Here is a 10,917-nt window from a genome sequence, read left to right as displayed (position 1 = left end):
ACATTTTCTTGATGTGACTTTTATTTAAAAGAATAAAGTGAAAATGAGTCTGAATGCAGCCACTTTGCTATTTTAGTTCTTCATAAGATATTGGAAGCAAAGCAATTTTACTGAAATGTTATTGGTGAAACTACTCACTCTGACACAGTCTGTGTCTCAGGGCTACTTTGTTATAAAAACCCAGAGTGGCACCGTTCTCACTGTGGTCCTACTGTTTATTCTCTATCTAGCAGCAATATCTTTGGAAGACATAAGTTAGATAATTATCTTATCACTCTACTGTTCACAATCCTCCAAGATTTCCAGCTCACTTAAAATTAAATCTGACACTAGCTACTTTCCCATCCTTATACGTTACTACTCTCCTTCTAGATCATCTTGACCTGGCCATACTGGTCTCCTTGCTATTTCTGAGATGCAACAAGTGCACATCTTAAACTTACTGCTTTTTTCACATCATCCGTTTTCTCCCAAAAGAATTTTCTTATCAGAAAAGACCTCTCTGATCACCCTATATAAAGTAGCCACCTATGACACTCTATTCTCTTTCCCTGCTTTATTTTTCTTTGTAACATGACAAGAATGACAGAATATTATATTTTTTATTCATGCATTACTGTATTGACTGTTTCATGAGAATGAATGCTTTATAAAAGTAGCTATTTTATATGTTTATGTTTGTGTATATATGTTCATCTTTGTATCACAAATGCTTAGAACAGTGCCTATCACACAGTAGAGCTCAAATAGTAACTAGCAAATAAATTGATAAACTAATGAATAATGATTAAGGTAGAGTATATGACTCAAGTCAGATCAATGAGGCTCCATTTCAGATCTTTTATTATAATTATCAGGGAAGAAAACTCTTTATCTAGAAGATGAAATAAAAAACCCTAGAGCTAATAAAAAAACAAATGAAAGCAACTCTACGAAAAAAGCAGAACTGAGCCAGAGGAAAAATGCCTGATCATATAAATCAAGCCTCTTGATCCACTCCTACGTAGAGTTTTTATGCACATATAAATTTCATATTTTCTTAATGCATTTTGACTTGTATTTCTATCATTTACTTCTGAAAGAGTCCTGATTAATATATTCACCAATCTCCTTTTATACAAATAGTTAGATTGAGACCTGGAAAAAAGAAGCGTTTCACCCAAACTCACAAAAATAATGGAGGTAAGATGTAAGCTTGGATCTTCTGAGTTCTAGTACTGATCTTTTACTTCTGTATTGCTTAGCCAGCTGCACAAGCAGCCTCCAACGCTCCATGATCTCAGGTTGTACATTTACAAAACAGTCTAGTATTCCAGCCAGGAATCCTAGGAAATTAAGTAGGTTGAGATTAAGTTTCCTATGCTGTCTAATCGTTTTAAGTCTAAACTGCCACCTCACTGTGAGTGAGTCCAACTCCGAAAAAAGAAAAGAAATACCGTAAAGAAAATGTTAGGATTAATCCCCTCTGTCCAACCTAAGCCATAGGTTTGTTAAGGAGAGAAAATTTGCTTTTATGAAGATTCTCTTTTCCTCTAAAACTGGTACCATTCGTGCTTTTTTTCTCTAAGTTTATTGCAGGTCATAGATATTTTAATCACCGCATCATGATGAATGTAATCAGTTACTGTTTCTGTGTATTATTGTGTACCTGACAACCCCACAATCTCATCTCAAGACTGTCTGAGAAAGGAGAAAGTATCTTGCTTGGTACCTGGCACTTAGTAGGCATCTGATAACTTATATTCATTAAATATGAACATAAGTGTGTCTTGTCTATAATACTGTAAAACTTACAGGGAAATTGTCTTAATTTTATAATTTTCCAGCCCTGAGATAATTCCTCTATTGAATTCCTATGTTTTCAGCATACAAAAGTTTTGTTTATTGAATATATTAATAATTTGTGAAAAATGATAATTTCAAACTTTCGCAGAAAGTTTATTTTGTTAATTGTTTAAACAGGACATGTTTTGAAGCTTGTTTTATTATTAATGTCTTTTAAAACTCTCCTTATTTAAAAAAAAGTAAGTAAAAGCATGCACTGTCCAGAAAATTTAAAAAATAAATTAATTTACATTCAATATTAAAATTTTGACAAGGCTTATTCACTTTGACTGTTAATAGATTGTCTTTCAATGCCAATCAGCCTCTCATTCAACCAAAAGTATGAATTAAATGCCCACAGCTATCAACTACATGTGGTGCACTCTGAACACTTATTTAATACTAACAGCTTAAATTGTTCCTTTTTTTAGTTGAACTAAGTGTCTACTTTGACAAAGTCATGAGGTCAGAACTTAGCTGTGTAAAGATTATGAGACATGGTTGAGATTTGAAGTAGTTTAGAAGGAAGCGTTTTAAGTTAAATACAAGCACAAAAATCTGCCCTAGCTTAAAAATCTCCCAGATTAGGATAAATCCCAACAGGAAGCAATTCTCAGGACAATAGACAGCTTCTGGTTTCTCCTTCCTGACATTCTGTCAAGTCTTTTCAATCAAAACTCATCTAAAACTGTCACAAATTTAAAACTCCAGACTCATTTGTTAATTGAACTCCACACTTACTATACAGTACTTGCTCAGTATTTCCACTAAAATGTCTAATAGGAATCTCAAACAAAACCAAATTATTGATCCCGTTTCTCCCCCTTTGTCCTCCCTCTTTTAGCCCCTTTGTCCCCTACCAACAGCAAACAAAACAAAAACCTGAGATTCTACTTTTCTCAGTTTAACTGTTTCTCTGTTTCTTTAGCCAGTGAGCCAAGGTCTTCACAATATACTCCTGAATACATTTTTTGTCTCATACACTATGTCCAATCCATTGTTAAATCCTGTTAGCTGTAGTTTACAGTTTACCCCATATCTGATCCCTGCTAACTTATCAATTAGGTATTAGTCCAAATCCCGTAGTCTCTCATTTGGAGTACTGATATTTTATTGGACCTTTTCATTGGTCACTGGACTTTAATCCTTGTCTACTCATGGTCTAATTTCCAGACAGCAGCATGATTATCTTACAACTCAATTCATAATTATGTTTCCCTTCTGCTCAAAACCATTTAAGGCTTTTACACTTAGAATAAAATTCAAATTCTGCACATTGGAGCATGATCTACAAGGTCCTATATATTACACGGCCTGATATGGTTTGACTTTGTGTTCCCACCCAAATATCATCTCAAATAGTAATCACCAGGTGTTGAGGGAGTGATGTGGTGGGAGATGATTGGATCATGGGGGTGGTTCCCCCATACTGTTCTTATGATAGTGAGTGTTCTCATGAGATCCAATGGTTTTATAAGGTGCTCTTCTCCCTTCACTTTCTTCACATGTTCTCTTGCCTGCTGCCATGTAAGATGTGCCTATTTCCCCTTCCACCATGATTATAAGTTTTCTGAGGCCTCCCCAGCCATGTGGAACTGTGAGTCTAATAAACATCTTTTCTTTAAAATTTATAGTTCTTTATAGCAGTGTTAAAATAGACTAATACAGTAAATTGGTACTGAGGCAATGAAGTACTTCTATAAAGATGCAGAAAATGTGGAAGCAACTTTGGAACTGGGTAACAGGCAGAGGTTGGCACAGTTTGGAGGGCTCAGAAGAAGACAGGAAGATGTGGGAAAGTTTGGAACTTCCTAGAGACGTGTTGAATGGTTTGGACCAAAAGGCTGATAGTGATGTGGACAATGAAGTCCAGGCTGAAGTGGTCTCAGATGGAGATGAGGAACTTACTGGGAACTGGAATGAAAATCACTTTTGCTATGCTTTAGCAAAGAGACTGGTAGCATTTTGCCTCTTCCCTAGAGATATGTGGAACTTTAAACTTGAGAGAGATGGTCTGAAATTGGAACTTACGTTTAAAAGGGAAGCAAAGCATAAAAATTTGGAAAATTTGCAGCCTGATGAAGCAATAGCTAAAGAAAAACCCATTTTCTGGGGAGAAATTCAAGCCGGCTGCAGAAATTTGCGTAAGTAATAGGGAGCCAAACATTAACAGCCAAGACAATGGGGAAAATATCTCCAGGGCATGTCAGAGACCTTTGAAGCAGCCCCTTCTATCACAGGCCCAGAGACCTAGGAGGAAAAACTGGTTTCATGGGCTGGGCCCAGGGCTCCACTGCTGTATACAGCATTGCAACTTGATGCCATGCATTCCAGCTGTGGCTAAGAGGGGCCAAGGTACAGCTTGGGCCATTGCTTCAGAAGGTGCAAGTCCCAAGCCTTGGTGGCTTCTACGTGCTGTTGTGTCTGTGAGTCCACAGAAGTCAAGCATTAAGGTTTGGGAACCTCCACCTAAATTTCAGAGGATGTTTGAAAATGCCTGTATGTCCAGGCATAAGTCTGCTGCAGGAGCAAAGCCCTTATAGAGAACCTCTGGTGGTACAGAAGGGAAATAAATGTGGGGTTGGAGGCCCCACACAGAGTCCTCACTGGGGCACTGCTTAGTGGAGCTGTGAGAAGAGGGTCACCAACCTCCAGATCCCAGAATGTTGGATCCACCAACAGCTTGCAATGTATACCTGGAAAAGCCACAGGCCACTCAATACCAACCCATGAAGGAGCTTCCCAAGGCTGTGGGAGCCCACCCCCTTAATCAGTGTGCCCTGGATGTGAGTCATGAGTCCAGGGGATTATTTTGAAGCTTTAAGATTTAATAACTGCCCTATTGGATTTTGGACTTGCATGGGGCCTGTGGCACCTTTGTTTTGGCCAATTTCTTCCATTTGAAATGAGTGTATTTACTCAATGCCTATATCCCCATTGTATCTTGGAGGGAACTAACTTTTTCTTTTTATTATTATTTTATAGGCTCCTAGGTGGAAGGGCCTTGACTTGTCTCAGATAATTAGTTTTGAAATGTGAAAGATGTGATATTTGAGAGGGACCGTGGGCAAAATATTATGGTTTTGCTTTGTGTTTCTACCCAAATACATCTAAAATTGTAATCCCCAGGTGTTGAGGGAGGGACCTGGTGGGAGGTGATTGGATCATGGAGGTGGTTTCCCCTATGCTGTTCTCATGATAGTGAGTAAGTTCTCATTCTATCTGATGGTTTTGTAGGGGCTCTTCCCCTTCGCTTCCGTTATACACTCTCTTGCCTGTGGCCGTATAAGACGTGCCTCCCCTTCCACCATGATTGTTAAGTTTCCTGAGGCCTCCCCAGCTGTGTGGAGCTGTGAGTCAATTAAACCTCTTTTTTAATAATTTACCCAGTCTTGAGGAGTTCTTTATAGCAGTATGAGAACAAACTAATATATGACCCTTTGTTTCTCTGATACCATCGCCTCTCCTTGACACATTCTTCAACAACCACATTGATCTCCTTGCTCTTCCTCAGATATCAAAGGGATAGTCCCACTGCAGGCCATTTACATTTGCTGTACTCTCTGCCTAGATTGTTTTTCTCTGGATATCCACATGCTATGACTCCTCATAGAATTCATTATGCTCAAATGTCACCTCATCCAAGAAGCTTCCCATGACCATCATATAGAAAATAGTACATAACGCAGCCCCTCATTACTCTCTAACATCCTACTTGTTTTTTCTTCATAATTCTTATCACAAACTGACACATAGTTGTTGGCTTACAAGCACATTTTTTATATTCCCACAGATATGTAGAATTTTTTTGTTTTCATTTACTGCTATATCTCATTTCTAGAACTGTGCCTAGCCCAAAGCTAGCATTTAATAAATAACTAAAAAGCAATTAACTCCTCTTCATTTCTTTCCCTACTTTGATATAATTTTCTTTCACATATCCCTAATAAATTAGAATTGTAATAATTATTTATCTCTGATCTTCCTACATCCTTTCTGTAAGATAAAGGTTATATTACCCCTCTATTTTAAGATACTCATTGCTAAGCAGGTGAAATAGTTTGCAAAAGAAGATAAATTGGTTTTATCAGTTACCTCTGTAGAATTTCAGAGACGAGCTGATGCAAGGAGGACAATTTATGGAAATGAAAATGGTGAGGTGTGAAAGAGTAGGTTTTTTTTTTTTTCTTAAAGTTGTCTTCCACCTAGGACTGAAAGAGATCCTGGAGGTCAAATGATACAATTTAGACTAAACCTAATTCTTTTTCAAGTATCCTCGACAAGTGGCCATCCTTTTAGCCTCCACAGACAAAAGCTCTCTAACATGCAAGGTGGCAGATACTATAATTCAGAAACTTCCCCCAAGTAAGCTCCCCTCTTTGGAGAATCTTTCAGCACATTATTAGACGTTATTCCATTTATCACTAGAGGATATTTTTTCTGTGAAGTCCCCCAAAAACTACCTTTCAGATTCTCTGTCTTGATGCTAAGCAACTGTGAAAACTGTCATAATTGCTGAAGTTCACCATCAGGCCCTCAGATTGTCAGCCCTTCTGTAACCATGATTCAGTTCACAGATCCCAGCAAAGAGAAAGACATCTGTGTCTAAAGACCTTTCAAAAGAGACTTTTGTCATGAACTTATACCAGTGTTAGATTATGTGACAAGCTTGTCAGTGTTGATAAACAGTAATGCCCGCTATAGTTCTAAGAATAAGGAGCCACCTACTTTGACATGAACAATCTCAACTCTTTCTGTAACCAGTTTGTGAATTCACCATGACACTTGAATAGCCTCATGATTAAGTACCCTTCCACTTACTACCTTTGTGACCTTGATGAGGTCATTAATCCTCTGTAAATTTCAATTTACTCAGTTTTAGTTGAGAGTAACGACGAGTACATAGTTATTTTAATGATTAATTTTGAATTATTGATCATTTGAATCAAATTTTAACAAAATATTTTAAAACATACTGTTTTAATAATAGATAATCAGACACTTTAAGACTTCCCGCTCAATAACTAAGAAAATAAATGAATAAAACATTTTTATTGAGTTGTCCATAGAATTTGATAGTCAACCAAATTTACATTCATCTCTTTTGGTATTATTTTCAACTTACAACCTCCATTGCAACAGTGGGTCTCTCAGATACAGTGAGATTAAATTTGCTGGACAAACGAGACAATCTTGCAAATATGATAAAGAGAATCATAGAAGGACTGATGTCACCAAAATGGTAAAATAGAAGGAATCTGCTAATACTCCCTAAAAAACACAAAAATTCTGCGTCTACCTAGAATCAAAAGTCTCTCTGTGAGAGCCGCAGGATTCAGGTAGGAGTTTGTGAAACCCTGGTAGAGCTCAAGTCTTTGGAGGGTTGTTTCAAAAGTACAGATCAACATCCAGGTGGCTGATCTGCTGAGCTTGCCTCTAGGCTCAAGTTTAGTAATAGTTCAGTCCCCCAGGGGGCTTGGCTACAGCCCTGTTTGGCTTTGAACCTGCAACCAAAATCAGCTGTCATGTGGTCCTGAAGAAATTGAGCACCCCAGTCCCTTGGCAGAAAGGCTGGTCTGCTCACTAACATTGATCTTGGCAGTAGGACCCGAAAGTTGCCCTGTGGTGCTGCGCCAGCCTTCTTCAGGTGACCTCTCAGGCCAGAGCTGCTCACACAATGACTCAGAGGAGACTTGCCCATATATCCCAGCCTGGAAATCTAACCCTCCTAGACAGGCACACCAGCCAACTTCTTTTCCACAGCAGATCCCAAAGAGGCACAGTGTTAGATCTGGTCCCTCTCACTACAAACAGGAATCTATCCCACCTGCACAAGGACTTGCTGAGAACTATGTACCTGTCTGGACCAAAAAGATGGGCTCTTCAGTCTGTCCCATAGCCAGTCCCAAGGGGTTCTAGTCACATCTTCAGCTCTTCTTGTTGTAGTTGGAAACCATTTCTGCCTGTGCAAAGACCTACTGGGGGGCACACCTATCTATGTCACTGGGATAGCCTTCCAGACTCAGGTACCTCGGCAGCGTTCCCACACAGCCTTAGTACCCTACTTAGATCTTCCCCAGGTCTATCTAGGCTGGAAAGCCATGTCAAACTCTGAGCCTTTGTGAGACTCTTGACAAACCTGGGCTTAGAGAATCCACTAGGGCTAAGATGACTACTGTGGTCACAGGCTCAGGAAACGCAACAATCAGTCAGTTTAGAATCTCCAGAAGGCCCTCTGAAGGACAGGCACATAAAAAGCCAGCCTGTGAAGACTAAAATACTTACCTAAGCACTCAATGTATACACAATATCACACTCTACAAGTATCAAGAACATTCAGGAAAATATGACCTCATCAAGCAGACAAAATAAGGCACCAGAAACTAGCCTTAAAGTAATGGAGATGTATAATTCCTCAGACAAATAATTCAACAAAGCTATTTTAAGAAAACAAACGTCAAGAAAACAGAGAGAATCAATTTGAAATTTATCAGAGAAACTTAACAGAGAGATGAAGTAACTAAAACAAACAAAAAACCCCCAGAAATCCTGGAACATAAAAATACAATGAATGAAATAAAAAATGCAACACAGCATCAACAGCTGAATTAATGGAAAAAAAAGAGAAGAATCATTGAGCTTGAAGACAGACTATTTGAAAATATATAGTCAGAAGAGGAAAATGAAAAAAGAATATAAAGAAAAAAACAAAGTGTATGAGATCTATTGGATGACATAAAAAGAGCAATATTTAGGTTATTGGAATTAAAGAGGGAACTGAGAAAGACAAAATGGTGGAAAGAATCATAGAAACAATAGAAAACTTTTCATACCTGCAGAAAGATATAAACAGTCAGGTACAGGAAGGTCTAAGGTCATCAATCAGATTCAACCCAAATAAGAATACTCCAAGAAATATTACAGTCAGATTCTCAAAGGTGGTAGGCAAAGAGAGGATCCTGAAAGCAGTGAGAGAAAAGAAGGAAAAAAACATATAAAGGAAGATCTAATATGCCTGGCAAAAGGCATTCAGCTAAAACCTTACAGGCCAGGAGAGAATGGGACAATATATTCAGAGTTCTGAGGGGGAAAAAAATTGTTAAACAAGAACATTGTGCGAACTTATCCTTCAGAAATGAAGAAGAGATAAAGACTTTTCCAGACAAACAAAAGCTGAGAGAATTTATCACTACCAGACCTATTCTACAAGAAATGCTAAAGGCAGTTCTTCAAACTGAAAGAAAGGATGCTAATGTAATTGTAATATTAATATTGTAATTGTAGTGTTTACAGCACCTGTGTCTTTAATAAGAAGACCAAACCACAAAACTATTAAAAGTAAGAATAACTACAAAAATTTGTAAAACAACAAGAAATACAAAAATGTGAATTGTAACACAAAAAATTCAAAATGTAGAGGAAGAAGGGAATTAATTCACAAGGTATACATACCAGGTTTTTGTTCGGGAAGTTGTTTGATTTCTTTTTTGTTGTTGTTGTTGCATTCATAGTTAAGTCAGTATTAGTTTTAAATGTTTGTTATAAGTATAGAATGATTTTTTTTTCCTTTTGAGACAGAGTTTCACTCTTGTCACCCAGGCTGGAGCACAATGGCATGATCTCGGCTCACTGTAACATCTGCCTCCTGGATTCAAGTGATTCTCCTGCCTCAGCCTCCCAAGTAGCTAGATTACCAGTGCCTACCACCATACCCGGCTACTTTTTTGTATTTTTAGTAGAGATAGGGTTTCACCATGTTGGCCAGGCTTGTCTTGAACTTTTGACCTCAGGTGATCCACGCACCTCTGCCTTCCAAAGTGCTGGGATTACAGGCATGAGCCACTGTGCTCAGCCACTACCGGATGATTTTAGTAAGCTTCATGGTAACAAAAAAGCAAAAATGTATAAGACACTCAAAAGTTGAAAAAAAAATTTAAATATACTACCAAAGAAAATCACTTAACCACGTATAAAGAGAGTAATTAAGGAAGAGAGGAACTACACAAAAACTAGGAAACAAGTAATAAAATAGTAGGAATAGAGCCTTACCTATTAAAGATAATATTGAATATAAATAAACTAAATTCCACAATTAAAAGACATAGAGTGGCTGAATAAATTAAAAATAAAACCTAACTAGGCTGCCTACAAGAAAATCACTTCACATATAAAGACATACACAGACTGAAGGTAAAGGGATGGAAAAAGATACTACATGGAGATGGAAACCAAAAAAGATCAGGAGTAGCTGTACTACATTGGAAAAATAGACTTTAAGTCAAAAACAAACAAACGAAAGACAAAGAAGGTCATTATATAATGATAAAGGTCCTTATATAAGCATTACATAATGATTCCTTAAGAGGATCTAACAATGATAAATCTATTATCTACTCAATACAAGAGCACCCAGATATATAAAGCAAATATCAATAAATCTAAAGGGAGAAATAGATTACAATACAAAAACAGTAGGATACGTCAGTACTCCACTTTGGATAATGAACAGATCATCAAGGCAGGAAATCAATGAAGAAACATTGGAGTTAAACTGTACTCTAGGCCACATGGCCCTAAGAGACATTTACAGAACATTTTGTCTGACTGCTGCAGAATATATATTTTTCTTCTCAGCATTTCCATCGTGTAGACCGTATGTTAGGCCACAAAACAAGACAAAAAATTTTAAAAATTCTTAATCATAACAAGTATATTTTCTGACCATAATAAAGTAAAAGCAGAAATAAATAACAAAAGGTACTTCGGAAACTGAACAATACTGGGAAATAAAGCATCGAGTTTATGAACAACCAATGGGTCAATGAAGAAATTAAGAAGAAAATTTAAAAATTTTTTGGAAACAAAAATAGGAACATAACATAACGGAACCTAGGGGATACAGCAAAAGCAGTACTAAGAGGAGAATTTATAGCAATAAATGCCTATATGAAAAACAAATGGAAAGACTCCAAATAAACAACCTAATGATAATCTCGAGGAGCTTGAAAAGCAAAAACAAAGCAACCCAAAATAGTAGAAGAAAAGAAATAGTAAAGTTCAGAGTAGAAACAAATAAAATTGAGACTAAGAAAA

Source organism: Rhinopithecus bieti, unplaced genomic scaffold (assembly GCF_001698545.2).
Source record: "Rhinopithecus bieti isolate Rb0 unplaced genomic scaffold, ASM169854v2 scaffold_5626, whole genome shotgun sequence".
Taxonomy (NCBI): domain Eukaryota; kingdom Metazoa; phylum Chordata; class Mammalia; order Primates; family Cercopithecidae; genus Rhinopithecus; species Rhinopithecus bieti.
The sequence above is the reverse complement of the archived record's forward strand: the minus strand, read 5'-3'. Positions refer to the sequence as shown.